Genomic DNA, 22103 nt, shown 5'->3' with positions numbered 1-22103 from the left:
AGGCATACCACATTTCCTAAACAAACCCCTCTGTACGCCGCCTGATAACATGCTTCCTGATCTACTGACTGCAATCCTTGCCAGCCACCATCAACTGCCCCTGCAGTCATACCGATTCTGCCGTCATACAGCTAAATGTCTGACCATTGTCTATGTGTATAGCATCCCTCACTCTCCACCTAGCCATACCGTGCACATCTCCAGCCCCTTTACCTTCTGTATCACCTCATTATCTGTAGTATCTAAGCTCATCCCTATTGTTTCCATCAACTGATTACTATGTAACCGTGGTTCTGTCATTTTTGTACTTTTGTCTTTCTGTATTCCCCCTGTCTTTTTAAGCGCTGTGGAATATGTTGGCGCTATACAAATAAAGATTATTATTATTATTATTCTCAGTAAGAGAAACCAAGTAATCTCATACATATGATACCTTTTAATGGCTATCAAAAATACATGGTGTTATAGCGAGCTTTCGAATCTACGCAGGGTTCTTCCTCAGGCTTAAATGGAATACATCAGAAGAGGCACATATGTATAAAAAGGCACAGACATGGTGTGATTAATTTGCACTTAAATCAATACCAGAACAGAATGAGTATAGGACTAAATAATTAGTCCACTCATAAGGGATGTAAAAGTTCTTTGGTCTCTAAATTAGTGGTAGGGGGTCACCAGGCCAGCGTGTTATCTCTGCTCCAGATTTCTCTTATACTCCACTGATGCAAGAAGCCCCCTCCGAGGTTTATTCCACTCTTGACAAGTGTCAAAGGTTGTTATAAATTTGAACTTCCAAATTTTTCTGTTACGTTGGGATTTGAAATACCCTTTTAATATAGTAACTTTCATATCTTCTATGTTTTGTTCGTGACTAGAAAAGTGCTCGGCCATAGGTAATTCTGTCTTTCTCTCTTTAATAGTGTGGCGATGCGATCTCATCCAAGTTTTTTTCCTGTTTCTCCAACAAAAAGGCCCCCAACAGGACATTTACTGCAGAGGATTAGGTACACAAGATTGTTAATGTCCCCAGGATCTTATAGTCCTGCTGTGTGTTAGGGATTTGTATCTGGTCCGGAGTCAGTACATGTGAGCAGGTCTTGCAGCTCTTTACATTACAGGGATAAGTTCCTTTTTGTGTGCCAGATGGCAATGCACTCCTGATTATATAGTTCCTCAAATTTGGAGGTTGTCTGTAACACAGAAGGGGAGAGACCGGGAATATGGTTATCAGACGGTCGGTCACCCTTGTGAAGAGTATGGGCTCATGTCCATAGGTGGGTTTGAATTCTGGGATCCGCATGGGGAACCCGCACGGATGATCCAGAGTTCAAGCTGCCCATAGACAATCATGGGCGCCCGCAGCCTAATTAAAGCATACAGGTTTGTTTTCCGGACCTTCCGGTCTGGAAAACAAATCACAGCATGCTCCATTTTGCCACGGATCCCGCAGGGACGGCTTCTATTGAAGTCAATAGAAGCCGTCCGATCTGCGGCACACCCGGAACTGCCACTGCGGGTGTGCTACGGGTCCTGTGGGAAAGCAGGAGATTTTATTTCATTAAATCTCCACTGCGCATGAGCGGGTGCGGTGCCGGTCGGTGGGCCCGCCCACGTTCCGAAGCGCCCGCCCACATGCACGCATCCGGACTGTTAAGTAATATCCTCATGCCGTGGGCAGGGTGGGATCCTGCGGTGAGTCTCCCGCCCACAGAACCCGACCCGCCCGTGGACATGAGGCCTATGATGGGGTTTCTTTGCAGTTTTTCTTCGTACCTCTAGCTGTGAATTGTAGGTCACCACTAGAGGTACACAACCGTTTCCTTCCTTCTCTATGTATTGGAGTAGTTGATTTCTGGGTATCCTGGTGGCTCTGGTGATTTGGTCATCAATTGAGCCGGAATGGCAGCCCTGATTTATAAATGTCCTTTTAAGATGGTACAAATGTTCCTCTCTGTCTGCTGGGTTGGAGCAGATCCGGTTGTATCTGATGGCCTGGCTGTAGACGGTGAACAATTGGATGTATTTAGGATAGGAATTGTCCCATCTGAGGTATGTGGGCCGACTAATCGGTTTTCAGTATAGGGATGTCTGTATTGAGTTAAGATTTTTATGGTGGTGTCCAAAAAGTTGATTTCTGTATACGAGTAGCTTAATGTCAGGTTTATGGTGGGGTGGAATGCATTGAATCTTTCATGGAATTTAATTAGTTCTTGTTCGGTGTTGGTCCAGATGATTAGGATGTCATCAATGTAGCAGAAGTAGGCCAGTGGTTTGCTGGAGCAGAAAGTCATTCTCCATTTTGCCATGAAAAGGTTGGCATATTGCGGCGCCATTTTACTACCCATGGTGGTTCCGGTGAGTTGCAGGAATATTTCTTTGCCAAAGGAAGAATAATCTTGAGATTGAATCTTGTGAGTAGTAACACCGATTCAGAGGCAACCGCATTGGCCTCAAGGTGTGCCTGGCAGGCGGTCAGTCCAGCTTTGTGTGGGATGTTGGGAATATAAGGATTCCACATCCATGGTGGCCAGGATGGCACTATCGGGGAGAAGACCTACGGCTGATTGTTTGTTCAGTAGGACTGTGGTGTCCTGCAAGTAGCTGCTTGCATTTCTCACTAGTGGTTTGAGGACCCCTTCTACCCATCCTAAGATTCATTCAGTGAGGGTTCCCACACCTGAGATTATTGACCTCCCTGGGTTGCCAGCTTTATGTAGTTTGGGAAGTATGTAGAATACACCAACCCTGGGGTTCTCTGGTATCAAGTCCATAAGTTTTGTGAAGCTCACAGACAGACTTCTGATGACCCTTCTTAATTTCCTCACAAATTTTTTAGTCAGGTCTTGATCCAGTTTGGTGTAGTATCTGGTGTCTGTCAGCTGTCTATCTGCTTCTTTCGTGTAGTCTAATGTATTCATGAGAACTATAGCACCACCTTTATCTACAGGCTTAATGGTGATCTCCTTGTTTTTGAGTGCATAGATGGCCCTTCTTTCCTGCATATTGATATTAAATGCTTCCTTTTTCTGCTTGTCCAGTGGATTGCACCTCATGTCTAAAGGAGTCTATATATTTGTCCAAAATGGGTACTTGGTTTCTCTTTCTGAGAACAATCACATTTTGCTCTATGCTAACATGGTACCAAACTTTTTTCATATGACCATATTATGATATGGCTCTATTATGAGTTTATGGGTACATTAGCCATTTAATTACAAGCATTTTTTTGACTTTTGTCCATGCCAGTTTAAGGCCTCGTTCACACAGGTGACAAAGTTGCGCAATTTTCTCACGTAGCGACAATGCGACAAGTCACATGTATGTGAAGCCCATGCTTTCCTATGGGTTCCTTCACATTTGCGATGTTTTTAGCATGTAGTCAGGGAACAGACCATCCGCTGTTCGCTGAATACATTCTCTTTTTTCTGCTGGCGAGGTTGACAGCTGAGACAATGTAATCAGCTATAATCAGCGCTCCCCAGGCAGAGCACAGCGTTTGGTCCTGCTTATCAGCTCTTCTGCCGAACGATGGATTTCAAGCCGAACTGAAGTCTATCATTCTGCATAAAACTGAAAGATGGGCACATTAAAGGTGCATTTAGACACTAAGATCATTTTGCATAATCTTCTGATTCTAATTTATATTTGATTCTGATCTCTCTTTTACCCCCTACATCCAATCTCTGGCCCGAACATGTCAGCTGCACCTCAAGAACATCGCAAGAATCCGCTCTTTTCTCACTGTGAACACGCTAAAAACGCTTACTGTTGCCCTCATCCACTCCCGGCTCGATTATTGCAACTTGTTGCTGATCGGCCTCCCCTGCACCAGACTCTACCCTCTCCAATCCATCCTGAATGCGGCAGCCAGGCTCATCTTCCTGTCCAGCCGCTACTCGGACACCTCTGCCCTGTGCCGCTCACTGCACTGGCTGCCCATTAAATACAGAATTCAATTTAAACTCGCCACCTTCATCCACAAAGCCCTCTACAGTGCAGCACCCCCTATATCGCCGCCCTCATCTCAATCCATCAACCAGCCCGGGCTCTCCGCTCTGCTAACGAAACCAGATTGAGCGCCCCTTTAATTCGAACTTCTCATTCCCACCTCCAAGACTTCTCCAGAGCAGCACCTGTCCTCTGGAACACACTAACCAAAGGCCACCCGAGCAATCCAGGACTCGCAGAACTTCAGGCGTGCTCTAAAAACACACCTCTTCAGGGAGGCATACCGAATTCCCTAAACAAACCCCTCTGTACTCCGCCTGATAACATGCTCCCTGACCTACTGACTGCAATCCCTGCTAGCCATTATAAACTGCCCCTGCAGTCATACCGATTCAGCCATCACACAGCTAAATGTCTGACCATTGTCTGTGTATAGCATCCCTCACTCTCCACCTCGCCATACAGTGCACATCTCCAGCTCTTTACCTTCTGTATCACCCCATTACTTGTAGTATGTAAGCTCGTTGGAGGAAGACCCTCACCCCTATTGTTTCCATCAATTGATTACTTTGTAACCGTGGTTCTGTAATGTTTGTACTTTTGTCTTTCTGTATCCCCTGTCTATATAAGCGCTGCGGAATATGTTGGCGCTATACAAATAAAGTTTATTATTATTATTCTGATTGGTACTAATACCTATTAGTACCAATTAGTAGTGTGTGAGCCACTGGAAGCTGAATTTATTTATTTATTCTCTGAATAAATTCTCTTTGTTCTGCCGGCGGGGCTGACAGCTGAGGACAGCTGAGACAATGCAATCAGCTGTTATTAGCGGTCCGCAGGCAGAACACAGCGTGCGGTCCATCTTATGCGCTGTTCTGCTGAAGGATGGATTTCAAGCCAAACTGAGTACCATCGTCTCCCGTACTATTAACGGGTGAGAATGCCACTGGTGAAAACGAAACCACTAAAATCACGGCCGCATAAAGGGACTTAAACACGCTCATGTGAAGAAGCCCTAAAGGCTATGGGATCCCGTAAAAAAGCCGCAAATACGCCATTGTATGTGTATTCACAGTGTTTTTTACCCATGTTGCAAGAGACAAAGTTACATCAATTGTGTCTCCTTCCATTTTTTTGCGTGTTTGAGGCTAGATTCATACGGGCGTATTAGTGCGTGTGAAATCTGCGTGCGCCATATGCAGAGAATAGAAACCATTCACTTCAATAGGTTCATTCACATGTGCGTATTTTTTGCCTGTGCATTTCGGTCACGCAAAAATAGGCAGCATGCGCTATTTTCAACAAAAATCCCCATAGAAGTCAAAGAGGTTGCGCAAATGTACGCAAATATGATGCGATGCGTGAAACACTGCATAATTGCGCCAGGAAAACACATGCGGAACTCATCAACCATTTCAATCGGTGCATATTTTTTTTGCTGTGCGCAAATGTACATGCCTTGCGTGCGGAAAAAGTACAGTGAAACACGCCGATGCGCGTGCAAATAAGAATTGTTCGTTCTGCAGTCTTGCTACAGGCGCGCCAATATGCATGCTCTCGTATCCATCTGGCTTGGAAGGTGCAGAGAATATAGATGCTACACGGACGCAAAAGCACGCATACACACCTAAAATGCATGTGCGTACGCCGCTGCGCCTGCGCCCTAACCTGAAGCTTCACAGGTCTGGTTCCTACGACAGAGCTGAACATTGGAAAAGCAGATCGCAAGTGTGAACAGAGCCGAGGGTGTCATGCAGTCTTGGTCTATGAAAAGCACCATTTTCACTGCACATGTACGCGTGTTTTTTGGGTATATTTCATGTATTTTTGGTGTGTATGCACATTTTTTTACATCCATATTGTGTCCATATTCACTGTTTTTCACACATGAAGCACAAGTCGACCCATTTGGTGTAACTTTTTTCCTTTCGACATGCGTAAAAAGAATGCAGTAAATACGTGCGCAACTGTGCATTGGCTGCGGTCTTACACGAACCCATAGACTTTAGGGCGCAAACGCAACAATGCTCGCCGGCGTGGAGCGTAGCTGCGCCTGATCCAGGGGAATTTGTTCCCCTTCGCCGGCTTGTCACATTCCAGAACGGAGCGCAGGAGTTTAAAAAAAAACGCAGGAAAACAGGGCCCGCCCGATCACCTGGCACGTGGTATTCGCTACAGCTCCAATCTTTTCTCGGTCGCACAATTAACGGGCGAGAAAAGAGCCGGTGAAAACGAACCCCCTGAAATCAGTTTTGTTTTGTCCCGTTATATGGCCGTCGCATACGGGGAGAAAACCACGCTGGTCAGAATCCGCTCTTAGGGCTTCTTTAGACGAGCGTGGACGCAACTACGCTTAGCGGCGGCTTGGAGTGTAGTTACGCCCTAACGAGGGGAATTCCGTCCAATATGGACCAAAATAGATCTTTTATGTCATTTTTTGTAACTCGCTTAATACAATGCAAATCAGTGGCGTCGTATTATAACATTCGCCAAAAATACGGACGTAATACGTGAAAAAAACAGAGGTGTGTGTGTGCGGGCAGACGGCGCGGTCCTCACGCGTGTGATTGGTCCACAACCCCCATGTTTATTGCCCCGTGTGACGAGGGGGCACTTTCTGCCTCCTAGTGCCCTGACTGAACCTCTCCCTGTGGCACTAGTCATGCCCTCCATGGCCGCAGCACGGACTGCCCAGCACTGCACAGAGGACGGCCGCCTCCCCTCCCCCTCCCTTTTAAGACGGGCCCCTGGGCGGGCGGCTGTGCGCCGTGTGCTGAGGCTTGTGCTTTGCAGACGGTCCCTGGCCGGGGTGTGTTGTGTATTGGCAGTGGGGCGGCTCCGACTCCCTGACGCCAGTGAGACCAGATCAATCCAGGCAGCCGGGGAGAGAGGAGGAGGGAGCCGCACATCCCGGGCTGCTGCTGGAGGCATGCGAGCCGCTCCGCACCGCTGCTCCCCGATCACCCTGTAGGACGCCCGGCGGCAGGTAGGTGAGCGGCCGGGGGGGACTCTCTAAGTACTTCACTGGGGCGCCGCCTGTCCTGTACATGTGGGGGCAGCGCAGTGCGGATCCCGGCCAGGCGGCGGCGGGGAGTCCGCCCCGGGATACTGGGAACTTTCCTGCAGGAGGAGGAGGGGGGCATGATGGCGCCGGCAGCGCACAGAGGCCCCAGTGTGCGGCGGCCAATCCCGGCCGCTCCAAAGGACAATGGGGGCCGCGCGTTACTGGCCGGGCGGAAAATGGCGCAAACTAGTGCGGGCGGAGGAGGAGGAGGGACGGTGCTACAAAGTATCCGGGAGCCCCCCGTGCCGGCGCCCCTCCTCCTCCCGGGACCCCCGCAGCCCTCCAACCCCTGCAAACCAGACTGCACGGGGTTTGAGAAGTTCAGTAAAAAAGTTTGTTCCCTAAGAGTTTTCTCCCCTTTTCTTTTCCTTCTCTCCTCGGGTTACATCCGTTTTTAAGGCTACATTCACACGAAAGGGAAATGGGGTGGAATCTCCAAAACTGATTATTGTCTAAAACCTCCCCATAAAGGTGGATTATTTTTTTTTAAACTTTTTAAAAATTTTTATTTTTGGTGCAGATCTGCGGTTGAGTGCCACAGAAGGGGTGATGTCTGCTGCGGACGCGCACCAATGGCTTTTAAAATTTTTTTTTTTTTAATGCGGTTTCTGACTGGTGAATGACAGATCTTGGTCAGATTTTATGCCGTAGAAATTCCTAATTGCCTATGGTATGTAACCGTGGTGGGCGGCTTTAAAAAAAAAATTTAAAAAAATTTCGTCCATTTTATTTTTTTAATTTTTCTTATTTTTTGCAATGCAGGAACCACCGCAGAACCGCTAGTGTGAACGCAGCCTGAGGCCCCTTCACACCGGTCTATAGTAATTGCGCATGGCATAGTGTGTTTGCGGAACAAACTAAGCTTTCCGCACCGTGTATTTCACTGCACTCTAATGGGCTTTGTTGTAGTTGTTGCGCCTGTTCGGTTCCATCAAAAATCGGATGTCATCAGTAGGGTGCCCTGTGCCCCCCCCCCCCCCCAAATCCTTTCCTGCCCCCATACCAGAAACTAAAGCCTTTTCCTATCAGCTCCATCACCCATTGACAATGCAGGAAAAAAAAACCATTTGATTTCCACTTTTTAAATGGTGGTAATAGTGCAGACCGCCGCGCTATTGTGTCTGCCAAAAAAATGGAACAGAATTGAGCCTAACTGAAGTGCCGAAAACCCCATTAAACTTAATGGGACTTTAACAGAAAATTTTTTTTCTCCCGCTTTGCAGCTCCTCTGGCAGGAATGCAAAACGGAAGACCAAACCGGTGATGTGAATGAGCCCTGCGCTCAGCCTGGCCAGCTATCCTGCACTAGCAGCTTGACCAGGGCTTGCCTAAACCCAGGAACCCGCTGGCCCGCACCGCTGTACATTCATGCCAATGATAATGGCTCTCGCTGCTGTACAGATTACACTTGGGGTGCCCTCACGTGGGATGGCGCATAAGTGCAGGTGTCCCACAGGCTGACACGGGAGCGATGGTCATTCGTGACTGGGGGCGGAGCGGCGGGGACCGTTCCTCCCGCCTCCGGTCACCGTAACCAGGAGGCGCTCGCATATTGAGAGGCTCCTCTTTACACGGGCCGGTAGTCACTTAGTTTTTAGTTCTGTCCAAAAACCAGCCACTCCAACGGGGGGGGGGGGTGCCTTCTTCGTCTATGATCGCCCAAATTTGATGTTTCCAGTGAAAACTCGGGGTGATATCGCCCCGGAGTAAAGATGCCTTCAGCTGTTTTGTACTTGTAGTCCCCCCTTACTAAGTTAGTGCTGCACCTTTTGGCTAACGTCTTAGTGAATTGCTATACTTGGGGCACACTGAGGCCTTGCAGACGCCGGGGCCGGCCATACATGGCTTGCAGCAGGCAGCTGTCCGACCCCCATGTGTTGTGTGCAGACAGGAAGCGGCTCACGGATGCACAACTGTGCTCTATAACACCTAGTGTGGAGGAGGCAGATGGTTTATGTCCCCCCTCTGTGCCCTGGGGCTGAGGTGCCTGCAGGATGGGACCTCTGTGGGACAGGATGACCACATACAGGAGCGCCGGCTCCATTCTCTCCTCGGACAGATGTGTAGGACTGCAGTCTGTTGCATCAGTCAGGAAGCCGTTTCCTCTCCTCCCCGGAGATATAGGAGCGAGCCGGAGCTCTGGTTACTGGAGAACTCATCTGAGGCCTTTCCTTGTATTTGAGCGCGGCGGCGTCTGCCTGAAGCCTCCTCCCCTGTGAGAGGATCACTTTAGGACAGCTAGAGTTACTCCTGGACAGGGATGACCTGTGCTCGAGCCTCTGACCTCGGTCTTGGATGGCTCCTTGAGCTTTACCGTCACGGCGGTTCTCCTGTTGTACTGTATTCGTTTGGAACCTTGTGATGTTCGGCAGATCTGATGGACCTTTCTGGTCTTGAGAACCAAATATAAAAGTGATCCAACACTACTAATGCTGATATGTGGACCATGTGTGGTGGCTGGTTGTCTGAGGACGAAGGATGCCACTCCGAAAAAGTGTACTACGATAACCAATCCCTAAACCATGTCCTTGGGTAACTTCAGACCTTGCCCCTATGTACTCTTCACCCCCGACAGACTGACTGAAGGAGATGGAACTTGGACTGTTTATCCACCCACTGTAGCCGTGTTACAGATCTACCATATAATACAACCCTATAGACTGTACATCAGTGTGCCTCTAATATTATACAGAGGACTCTCCACTTTATTGTTGTGGTTCCATATACATTTCTCAGGCATGAAGCAATTCGGATATGCATTCTCTATTGGACTATAGTACCTGAAGAAGCCACATCAGGTGGCAGTTCTCTGCAAAACAAAAGGGGGGGGGGGGGAGAGGACATCTTTAATACTTGGGATAAAATTGCGCAGGAAGAGAAAAGCGTTTTGTCTTTCTGTATGGTTTTTTGTTTTTGTCCCCCTCCCCCTTCAGGTACATGCGGTATGCCAAATGGCTAGATTGTGGGGTCCTGTGAGACACATCATACATTTGATACCTTTTCGTATGACTAAGGCCACGCTCACACGAGCGTAAGGTCACCCTGTATCATGTGAGCGACGTAAGCACATGTGATACACGGTAATTCAGTCAATCAAATAGACTGCCTTGCACAGCTTGCTCAAATCTGCATGTATACATTGTGTAATACGCAAGCGCAAAAAACGCAGTTTGTTCTATTTTGCCACGTAAAGAAACCATTGTTCTGTGGACACGTAATCGATGCATATGGCCGGTGTGTACGAACTCCGCTGCCAAGCAAAAGCATGGAAAATGTAAACAGGAAGACTGCACATGACACCGTGAGATGCAGTCACGTGTAGTGCAATATCACTGCCATACGCGGCGAAAGGCCAGCTCCACAGCTGTAAAACCATGCGTGACTTGTGCATGGATATGGTCGTGTGAGATGATCTCTACAAGGCTACCATAGAATACGCTTTAGGATGTGGTAAACATCACATGAGATCCTAGTTTTAAGTCCTTGCCACGTGTCTTGTGACTAATATATGTACAGATTGTGGATAAGAATTTTTTTTTTTTTGCCTTCCTCTGGATCAACATTTGGGGGAGAAGGGGGTGAGTGGATGGACATGTTTTTTTTTTTTTGGCCATACATACTATGAAACACTAGCATGAAAGGTTTTCTGGTATCTTATAATATTGACCAGTCTGGAAGAGAAGTCACCGATATTCTACTGGAAGACCACCAACTATAAAACAGAATAGACTTTTTTTAACAAGTTATATTCTATAACAAGTAAAGTTGGCAATAAACAGATCTATCTGAAGATTAGCCCATCCAGCATTTTAGCAGAAAATCGTAGGCTACACATAGCTTGTTTGGGCAACAGTTATTTTACCCATACATGGTAGGTTTGGCCGAATGCATAAGAGCTCCTGCTGAGAACAAGCATCAGGTGGTACAGATGAGACTTCCCAAGTGTCATCTGCTGGTGGTGTTGGGAGGCTTCCATAGACATCAGATGGTCGGTGGGTATGGAGACCATGTGTGTGACTGCCTACTACTGTAAGGTTAGCCATACATATTGGGTAGCTATTGGCCAAACGTTTGCAGGATGGCTGTCTTGCCCGACTTGTTGCCCCATAATTCTGAATTCAGAGTGGGAAGAGCCGCTGCCAGCACAAAGGAAATTGGGCACGTGAAACCAAAGAGGCCTCCATATGGTGGTTGGTTCCACTCTACTCTCTGGACTCGTTTAATATGCACCTAAGTTGTATCCGTACTTGTAGGGGGATTTTTTTTCCCCCACAATTCCGCCGATATTTACAATACACTGTTAGCGAATAAAGTTTGTTAAACCCCTATTTACTAACATTGGGAAACTTCCACAGTGGATTTTCTAATCTGCAGCATACGCTCTGCAGATTTCATTTCCCCCACCCCCTTCAAGTGTGTGGAAGTAGTTGGTATATATTGTCAGTGTAAGGGCTCGTTCAACAGACCTCCCGCAGCCCATATGCTCTGCTGGCAGAGACCACCTATGGCACTGCTCATGCCCGCAAATGATGCAGTCAGACATGCGCAGTGTGGTATCATTGTTATGATTATTTTTAAATCTCCCCCCTCTGTGCAGATCCAGGATGTGTATGATACGCGGAGAAATGGAGCATACTGTGATATTTCGTATGCTGGTCTTGGTGAAGTGCCCACTGCAGTGGGGGTACTTTTAGATGAGCCGATTTATCATTTGACTGAGCCAGTGACGTCCTTGTTTGCTTGAATAGAACTTATTCCTCCATGCCAAAAAATACAAGCAACGTTTCGACCCGTAATGGGTCTTTGTTAAGCCTCCACGCCGAACTCTGTGTTGTGGTGCTAACAGCATCCGCCCGTACAGCTGATCGGTCGGGGTCTTGAGTGGCAGACCCCGGCCAATCAACTATTGACCTATCCTGAGGAGCGGTCATCAATGGTATTTCACTGGAAAACCCCTTAAGGTACAACAAAGACCTAAATTTGTGACACCTGGCTGTCCTCGGCACAAAGTCAAATCCACCCCAGCTGTGAGCTGGCACAGACTGGCACTATAACCTACACAAATAGTAAATTTGTCTGGCAGTGGGTGGCCTGGCTGCTTCCAGTAATCCCTGTGCAGAAAAGTAGTGAGGGTGGCAAAAGCACAAAAGTTGCAAATTTTTGAACTACTACAGTTTGCCCAGTAACTTGCAACTTTTTTTTTAAATGCCAGAACCCCGGCTCAAATGCTTGTACCATTCCTCGCCAGTCGTCTCTCTCCTATAAATACTATGTATTGTTTCCCTGCTGCTCCGAGTGGCGCATAGAGCGCTCTCTCCATCTGTAGCGGCTAATGGAGGTCTCGGCTCACCCTTATAAATAATGTAAGCTATGTCTAATGGAGGGACTCGAGGGACTGAGGAAAAAGCATCATTACCAGACTTTTCAAGATGCTACAGATCTCAGATTGATTTACATCACTGATCTGGTGCAAAATGATCCATCAGGGCGAGCGGGGTCATTCTGCAAAAGTGTATCATGTCGGCCTATGAGATCAGTTCTTCCAAGGAAGTGATGAATGTGGAAGATAGGAGATAAAATATATTTTTTTCACACCTTCTGTCCTGCCTCCAGTACATGCATACATAATGTTCTTGCAAAAGTTTTTTTCTCAAACTTGTGTATCCAGATATTCCTTCATGTCCTTTATAACCAGCCTGCCACATTTCCTTTCCATGGATGGTTCTGCTATACTGGCTGTTACCTCTAACCTTTTTTTTTTTTTTTTTAACTGGGTATATGGTCTTCACTTCCCAGTGTGAAAACTTATCAGGAAATGACTGGTAGTTTTGGAAGGGGAGTAGGGGGGGGGGGGGGGGTAGAAAAAAAAAATTCCAGAAGTTTTGGGAGGGCGATTATGAAATAGTTGCCTTTTTGATACGTACTCCATGTTTTCTCACCCCCTGTAAATGTCCCAGCTGGCACTTCAGTATCCCGGGCTGATCTCTGTACAGCCAGGAGATGCAGAACATTAGCCATAAAAAGCTCTTGTGCTCCGGAGTCCATCCTTATTCTCTTGCAGTGTTGTGCTGCATTCTTTGATAATTGAGTTCTGTTTTAATGATGGGTGACTTGGTTGAGGACTAGTATTTGTAGCCCTCCACCCCGTGGCTCAGGGACTAAATTATCAGATACATGACGTTTGTTTTGCCAGCCATATTGAACCGGACAGTTTTGTATCTTGTATAAAGCAGTGTTAACCCTTTCCAGTCCACTGACTTCTGAATACATTATGATTTAAGGCTGTACAGCTCTGATGTTGGTAGACATCCGTCAGGGTTCTCTTACTGTATATTGCCAGCTTCTCTGCTGTCGGAGCCTATCCAACGTGTCACCTCATGCAGTACTGGCTTTAGCCAGCAGATAATGGCAGAAAAAGAGCAAGCCCCTCTAGGAAAACAGGATACAAGTTGGATTGGAAAGGGTTAACTTAACAATGTAGCGTGCAAGTATTTAGTAGATAGACTTATGTTGGTGTTTTATTCGAAACTTCATATTTGTTGTTGTTCAACGCCTTGATGCTAAGGCATCATTCACACAGGCGGCGAAGTCGCGTGATTTTTTAATTTATTTTTTTTTGTCGCATTGCTGCAATGCTACAAATCGCATGTATGTGAAGCCCATGCGTTTCACTGGGTTAATTCACATGTGCAATGTTTTGTAGTGTGCGATATCCTGAGACACAAACCTTGCAGGTCCGGCGATATGCCCGCGACTCGTGAGGTTTTGTATCATGTTTCCCTATGGAGCCTTCCTCTCTGTTGCATCGCACGAGAATGTGATTTTCGGACGGTGCCATGCAACTTTGACAGTAGGAAATCCTACTGTCATAGCCATAACCTAAGCCGTAACTGCAGGGAAAATAAAGTATACAGAACCCTTAGAAGCGCTGTCTGGGCCTACTGCATCTTCTCCCCGATCCCCGACTAAGCATCAGCCAGTCACAGCAGCGCTTCCAGGAGGCGGGATTTTTCAATCCCCAATCAGAAGAACTGTACAGGTAGAAGCTGCAGCAGAACCCCGGTCAGCGCTTCGAAGATGTATGCGTTTTGTTTTTTGTTTTTTTTTTCCCCTGCAGCTAGGCTTATTTTTGGGGTAGGGGTTAGATTTCACAGCTGACACTAACCTGCAGCAGCCTCAAGGAGCAATCATGGTGATTGCAGCTGTTACCCTTTGGAGTTGTTTGAGACTTTTTTTTTTTTTTTCCTTTAAAACCCATCTACCCTTGCCGTAAAACAACAAATGGACATATACTCGTGTCTCCTGGGCCACCGCTCGGTCCTCACTCCTGTTTATGGGCTGCAGTAGTCTGCTACGTCCCGTAAACAGGATGGGGCAGCTGGTAAATTTGACGTCATGGGGGGTGGGAGGGGGTATTAGAGGATATTAAAAGGTTAAAGGGGTTTCCAGTGAACGGCTATTGATGACCTATGATTGGGGCCCCGACTGATCAGCTGTGCGGGTGCATGCTGTCAGCGCTGCAGTAAGAGGTCTAAGCGGAAGTCTCTCTGCCGACCCCAGTGTAGTGGTCGTTGCTTGTAACTGCGGGCATGGCTCTCATTGAAATCCTCACGAGCCGTGCCTGCAGTTACAAGCGCCCGCCACTACAGAGTCAGCGCAGAAGCTTTTGCTATAACATCTGTTGCGGCGCTGACAGCTTGCGCCCGCTTAGCTGATCGGTCGGGGTCCCGAGCGACGGACTTTTTTTTTCAATTTGACTCTACTTAGGCCTTATGCCTGTGGTTTTGCGCTGCGGGAGTACCGCAATTGCAGCCAAACGTGCCGCTGCTGATCGCAGAATATCGCATGTTTTCCCGCGGTCTCCATCAAGGCTATATTAATGGAGACCTCCTACTGCTTAAATTTGCGGAAAATAGAACATGCTGCGTTTTCTTTGCCGCTCACATAAATCCGCGATAAAAGAACGCATATCGGCATTGGCTGGCAGGAAAGGTATTGGGTTCAATAGAACCTAATGCTGAGGAATTCCGCTGCGGATTTACGCCGTGCGAACCGCAGTACAAATCCGTTCATGGGCATTAACTCGTACAAATGTATGTTTTTCAGTACATTATATGGTATATTAAATGGTACCACTGAAAAATATAACTTGCTGTATGGAAAATAAAAACCTCAGACAGTGGCAATGACTGGAAAGACGGGTTATGAGATGAATGGATTTATATATTTTATTTAATTTTTTTATTGGGGGGGGGGGAGAAATGGTTAATAATAATAAAGCCCACCAGGGTTGTTTTGTTGTTTTTTTTTCTTCTTCGTACATCTACTCCAAATGGGCCCATTAGAGTAATGCTTCTGCAGGGTGCGGGGGGACAAATGTCACTTAATTTAGCTGTGGGTTTTTGTCCCTGGGCGCTCTGTAGCTTCCCAGCTGGTATTGAGCAGTTGGCGTGACTTCACAGTGTGTGTGTGGCCTGGTAAAGGCTGATATCCTGAAATATATGCTGCCAACCACAATGCCTGCTGGCCTGTCCGTTATGGCAGATCTCTTTAACTCTAGCAGTGCTGCACAGAGCCCCCCCCCCCCCCCCCCCCCCCCCCCCATATGTAGCGTGTTACAGGCAATACTATCCATTTTGACCCGTCCCATTTCTGTCTCCATTAAACCTCTGAAGCTTCTGGCTTGTCTGTGTAATCCTCCATACAGCCCATCACCCCATTATGGCCTGTGAAGCCACACGTGGATACATCATCACTGAATATAATAATAAACCATAACTCCTTTATTAAGCCATTGACGTTGCTATATGAGGGCTTGTATTTTGCGGGACAAGTTGTATTTTCTTAATGGTACTATTTCATGTACCATATAGCGTACTGATAATACTTAGGAAAAGAAGAACATTCTAAGTGGAGTAAAACTGAGCGGGGGGGGGGGGGGGGAAATTCGGCCATCTTTCGGTGCGTCTTATTTCCACGGGTGGTGCTTATTGCATTCTTTTCTGGGAGACAGGGTGACCAAAAAAGTGCATTTCTGGCGTTTAGTCTTTTTTTTTCATGACATTCGCCGTGCGGGGTGAAGGCATTACTTTCATAGATCAGACTTTTACAGATGCGGCGATACCAAATATCTATTTTTGTTTCATGATTTAGATTCTTCTGTTACCAATATGGCAAAGGGGGGTTGATTTAACATTTATTTTTGGTCGCTCCTGCAGTATGATGTATTGCTATAGCATTACATCATACTGCGATCTGACAGGCAGCTTATCAATCCACCCAACGGGGATGGCTTGATAGGCTGTCTGCTAAGACAGCCTTGGGACCTTTCAGAATGCCCCCGCCGCCATGACACCCACACGGCTCCCTGCGATCTCAGAATTGACAGCAGTAGTTAAAGGGTTAACCGTGCCAATGAGCCGTGCGGCCGATTTGCAGATATTGCCCGTTAGTGTCAGCTGTAATAAACAGCTGGCGCCCACACTGTATGAAAAGAGGTCGCCCTGCGATCTCTTTATACGTACCCCGGCAGGACGTAATTGTATGTCCTATAGTGGGAAGGGGTTAAAGGGAATCTGTCAGCCCAAAAATACTGCCCAAACTGCCGGCATCCTGTTGTAGAGCAGGAGAAGCCGAGCACACTAGTTTTCCCCATAAACTATATATATCAAAACACAAGGCCGCCTGCACAGCCAGGTTCCTGCAGCGGAATACCCCCACCCCTTTCGTCTTCATCTGTACCGCCATCTGACATGCGTTGTACAGGTTTAAAAAAAAAATTTTTTTTTCTTTTTCCCCCCCAAGTTCCTTTTCTGTGCTGTCGCTAAGCGATGACTCAGTCCGCGGCCTGTCTGCAATCAACTTAAATGGAAGGCATCTGCACAAAAATACAGCGCGCTGCGTTTTTCCCCCCTCTGCTCGTGGCAACCGCAATTGGTTTCCATGAGTGCCGGAAGGAGTTGTGTGTTTTTGTTTTTTTGTTTTTTTCTTTCCTCCTTGGCAGCAGACGCCTGCTGTGGATTCTGCAGCCAAAATCTGTTTCTGTGCGCAGGCGTCCTAACTTGTGTAGCAGTCATTTAAAGGACTTGTCTGGTTACGGGACAGCCCCCTTTTCAGTAGGACTCCTGTATAAAAATGATAAACACAATCTACTCATCCGTCTATGGGCCGCCGGGGTCCTGTGCTGCAGCACACAGAGCTCATGGGGTTTGTTGCAACAGATAATGTCATAGGAAATCACCTGACCGCTGCAGCCAATGAGAGCTGCATTGTAATGTTTTTGAATTCTTGACATGGTACTCAAGATGTAGCACAATACCAGGAGAACGGTTGGTGATCGGGAAATCGCCAGGGACTTGGCGATGGGTGGATAAGTATATCCCTGTTTATATTACACAGGGGGGTCGTATTCAATAGGTGTTGTCCAGTAACCGAACAATTCCCTTTAAATCTCTGCTCTTTGTTCACTGAACGGTCCAGTGGGCGGTCCGATCAGTGACTGACTGCAGTCTGTATGACTATACGTATAGATAGCTGTCAATCACTGATAGCTCCGCCCATTGGACTATTCAGCTCAGAATGAGCAGAGATCTAAATGAATACAATAGAAGTTCTACTGAGTCTTTCCCCATAAAACACTATCAGTCTCCTTGGCTCCTCCGGCTCTAGAACATGATGCCTGCAGTCTGGATAGCATGCTCAAGTTGGCTGATTCCCTTTAAGTATTAGCCGTAGGTTACAGTGCTGTCTGTTTTAATGGAGAACTCTTGAACTCTTTCAAGCCTGGATCATACTGCGCTTGGAGGGAAAGGGCCCGATGCAGCTATTTGTTTTCCTATGATAGTTTCCCTTAAAAAAAAATCCTGCACTTTAATGCAAAATATCGTGTGAAATCACCCTGCGGCTAACTTGGCACAGGGGAGCGCTATTTGGGGCCGTGAATCCCCCCTCCCCCATATCACGCTTGCCGTCCATGTGAAATCAATGCGGATGTGAGGAGTTTTCATGGCAAAACAGCCTCGCATCACTCAGGGGATACAGGGATCCTCTGGCGCGGCTGTCAGCCGCAGCAGAGGATTCTGGAGTTTCTCCTGTTGCTTTCAATGGGGCCGGCAATGCTGCTCCATCTATCTTCAGGCGCATGTTTAATGACTATTGGAGGATCGCAAGTTTTTTCCCCATTGAAATCAATGGGAAACATGAGATCGCACGGCATGCCATGTCTTTTACGGTCCCAAGAGAACGCCCAAGGACAGAACATTCTGCTTTAATATTTTTTAAATGCTTGGATTTCATATTTGTGCGTCTAAATGCACAAAAGTTGCTCAGAACTGCTGATAAGGCTGAAAGACGATTTTTAGGTTGGACTAAATTTAACAATCAGCTAGCAGTGGACAAAAAGTGCACTATGGGCTCACATTAAAGGCCGATTTACACAAACAGATAATCTCTCAAAGATCGCTCAAACGAGAACGACTGATGAACTGATTGCTAAAATCAAGCTCACTTGATTTTAACGATCAGCACAAAGAGCCTGAAATGCGGGTGCCCCGCGCCTATTTAGTTGCACTGATTATTGCCAAAACGATCGCCGATGAGCGAAGTTTTAGCGATAATTGTCCACTGTAAATGGGCCTTTAGACGCAACGACAATTGCTCAAATGATCGCTTTTTAGTGGGTTTTTTTTTGTTTTTTTTGAGTGGTCATCGTTCCGTGTAAATGGGCCTTTAAAGCGGCAGCAAAGTGAGTTGGACTTCAATAAATCTCATCTGTATACTGCGGCAAAAGCCCTTGCAGAGCCAACCTCTGCTGACACTTGTACATTGTCAGCATGTTTGCTTTTGGATTTTCACAGTGAAACCACCAAATTTCAATAATTTGGATGAATTCTGCAGCGAATCCACAGCAAAAATGTCCGGAAATTCTATCGTACCCTAATAGTACAACCCAAGGCCTCGTGCAAAAAGTCCTGCAGTAGTAGGCTTGGGCTGAAGAGACGTTTGTGTGAAGAAGCCCCGGAGCTGTGAAGTGTTCAGGTTATCTGCTGCACAACTGGAGATGCTACTTGCCTGACTAATGGTCCGTTGTGTCTGCTGGCCTCTAGTCTAGGCTTCAGTATGGCAGCTTACTGATCCTTTTTTTTTTTTTTTACTGCTGGTGATAACCCACTTCTGGAAACTCTCCTCGCTGTATTTTTCCCAGTCTAGTAATGGCGTGCTGGTTGTCAAGTTTTTGAAGAAAAATCGCAAAAAGAAGAAAACGCAGCATGGGTTTATTCACACATCATGATCGTGTTCTTTTTTTCATCCTACAGCAATTCTGATGTTACACCAGTGACTAACAGCTATACTAGGGGCTCCGAGTCCCTGTGTGGTCTGTCTGGCTGCCGATTTTTGGAAACGGTGGGCAACTATTGTTGAACTAAAATGATAATGGGAAAACCTATTCATTCCCAGTATTCCTCACACGCCATCTCTGGGGGGAGTGGGTTGCTCAAGGTACTTGTATAAACTACAGCAGACGTTCGACTTAAAGGCCACTCGTGACTATTTTATTTTTTTTTTACCCCATTTATTAATTATGTAACTAGTCCTTCAGTATATATGTGGGTTGTTTAGTTCCTTCTAAACTTTGGTATTTGTATAGATAAATAAATCTTGGTATTTGTATAGCGCCAACTTATTCCGCAGCGCTTTCAGGTAATAATTACTTATTACCCCCCCACCATTTTACTGACCTCGGAAGGATGGAAGACTGAGTCGACCTTGAGCCGGCTACCTGAATCATGCGGGGATCGAACTTGCAGCCTTCAGGTCGTAGGCGAGAGCTTACACTCTGTGCCACACGAGGCTTCTTTTCTGAAAATTCCTGGATTTTTTTTTTTAATCAAGTGGGTCATGTGATCTCATTGTGACCACCTGGGAATTACTTGGCTTTGTATTCTCTCAAGTCACTTTCAGTCCTCATAAGTTCTGTTTTTGATATTACATGAACAGTACTACACAGGCTCTTCACAGAAGGGACTAACTCCTAGCACTAAGGCTGGGTTCACACTGGGCGGATTTGCCATGGAAATTCCATCCATAATTTCGCTGCGGTAAATCCACCTGCGGCTGCTAATCCCGGGATTAGCCAGCCATGTGGACGAGATTTCTCAAAAATCTTGTCCACACAAGACGGTGAATCTGCCACGGCAGAGCCGGCGAGGATTCGCTGGCCACAGCATGTTCGTTTTTTCTATCGCTGCTGCCGCGCTCTCCTCTTTGGAGTGCGCGGAAAAGCGTGCAGCCAGGCTGCTTCAAAACCCGCAGCTAAATGCCGCAGGTTTTGAAGCAGTGGAATTACCCTGGCGGAAATCTCACGGTTTTTCGCTGCTGCCAAACCGTGAGATTGCCACACACAATCTGCCCAGTGTGAACCCAGCCTAAGGGTTCTTTTTATATCTGCCAGTACATTCCACTTGGAACTGTCGTTGCTGAATTTAGTATAAAAACAGGACGAAATAGTCCTGCATGATTGTTGTTTTTTTTTTTCTCTCCTGTGTAGAGCTGGAGGGCCAGCCAGAAAATAAATGGACCTTATTATGGCCAGTGGGGTCCTCTTGGTTCCATCATAAGATGGATCTTTTTGGCCAAGGGGGGTGCAGTTTCCTGCTCTCCAAACATAGTACAGGTCATGATTTAATAATCTATAGAGAGAACACCTGAGGCACTAGAAATAATTACATCACCTGTGCAATGCTATGAAGTTTCTGAAGACCTGACCCTGTTAGGTTGGCAGGAGGAGCGGATTTTTAGAAGCATAGGCATAGAGAAAGAGGGGAGAAATATTGAGATGGTGTCTGATATGCATCAAACAGGAGGCTGCACTGAGGCGAAGTAAGTGCTAAGTACTCCCTCGTGTAGTACACATCGTTGCAAGTTAGAGTTCTTTGTGAAGGTCTCCCTAGAAGTCAATATGGGGGTGCAAATGCACACAGTAAAACATGTAACTCTGCATAACTTTGTTGGAAAAAGAGCACATCTGAAGCTCATTGGACAAATTGGCCTTTTCAATCGGTGCGTCTATTGCCTGCGAACAAATGAACGTGCCCTGTGGGCAGAAAAAGTGCAGTAAAATACACCCAATACACCCAATACACAAACCAAAAGTCTCATTGAGCATACGCTCAGGTGGAGTCACTCCTTAAGTTCGTAAAACTTAGAGAGTAAATTTGGCATTACTGTAATAGTACTGACCCGTAGAATAAAGTGACCGTGCCACTTTACAGAGCTGTGACCTGTGTAATGAAGGAATCGGCTAAACAGACTTGACAAATACAAACTAAAGGATGGCTCATCAGTAGTATTCTCCATGGAAAACCCCCTTTAAGGTACCCTTTTGCACAGGGTAATTATCGCCTGGGTTGTCGCTGGAAACTGCTAAATCGGGTGATAATTGTCCCGTGTACACACGGCCGCTCACATGGCACTGTGAAAAATCGCTCACCTGCCGGGTATTAATGTACTGGTGTACCTAGCACATGCATTATGTCGCTGCAGGAGAACACTATATGGGGGGGAGCTGTCCGGTAGGAGTAGACCCCACCCTTGCTTTCCGGCACACATTTGCCTCCTCCCTGCATGACTTTTTGAACTATCTTTGGAAAACAGGTGTTAGAAAAAAATGCACATCTGTGTGGGTGTGTGCCGAAGTACAAAAGCAGGATAGCCACTATATATATAGAACTGTCTACTCAGCTCTAATTGCATAACTTCATCAGGCCGCTCTGCAGCGGAAAGGCATCCATACTGCTCTCAGGCATCAAAGGAAACATCTTTCCAAGCTGTATCCTTTTGCAAAGCAACACACTGTCCCACACCGCACGCCTAATTGTTGAGCCCCTCCACTGGGAAGAATGAGGAATTTTGCTCTTTTGTCTCTTTTAAACAAGAACTTCCTCCATTATTTAGGTTGGGTGTCAGGAATGGAGCGAGTCAGGCAGAGGCCAGCTGACTTTTTTTTTTTTCTCCTCTTCGCTCTTTCCTCCTGCTTCATGTTCACAAAAACTTACTTGTACTTTCTGTATGTTAAAGGCTATGTACACAT

The 22103-nt window shown here is 46.7% G+C and overlaps 1 protein-coding gene across 3 annotated transcripts in view; it reads left to right on the top strand.

The window, feature by feature from the left end:
* Positions 1 to 6782: 6782 nt before the first annotated feature.
* Positions 6783 to 22103, top strand: part of SMAD1 (SMAD family member 1) — a 44387-nt gene continuing 29066 nt past the window's right edge. For 2 of the 3 annotated variants that reach the window (XM_066573682.1, XM_066573680.1), the window contains exon 1: positions 6783 to 6937. The gene's annotated coding sequence lies outside the window, so the exon portion shown is untranslated. Of the gene's footprint in view, positions 6942 to 22103 lie in introns of all 3 variants that reach the window. The other variant, XM_066573681.1, reaches the window with a different exon arrangement.

The sequence above is a fragment of the Eleutherodactylus coqui genome, chromosome 7 (genome assembly GCF_035609145.1).
Source record: "Eleutherodactylus coqui strain aEleCoq1 chromosome 7, aEleCoq1.hap1, whole genome shotgun sequence".
Lineage (NCBI taxonomy): Eukaryota > Metazoa > Chordata > Amphibia > Anura > Eleutherodactylidae > Eleutherodactylus > Eleutherodactylus coqui.
Note: the sequence above shows the minus strand (reverse complement) of the source record. Positions and strands in the feature narration are given on the sequence as shown.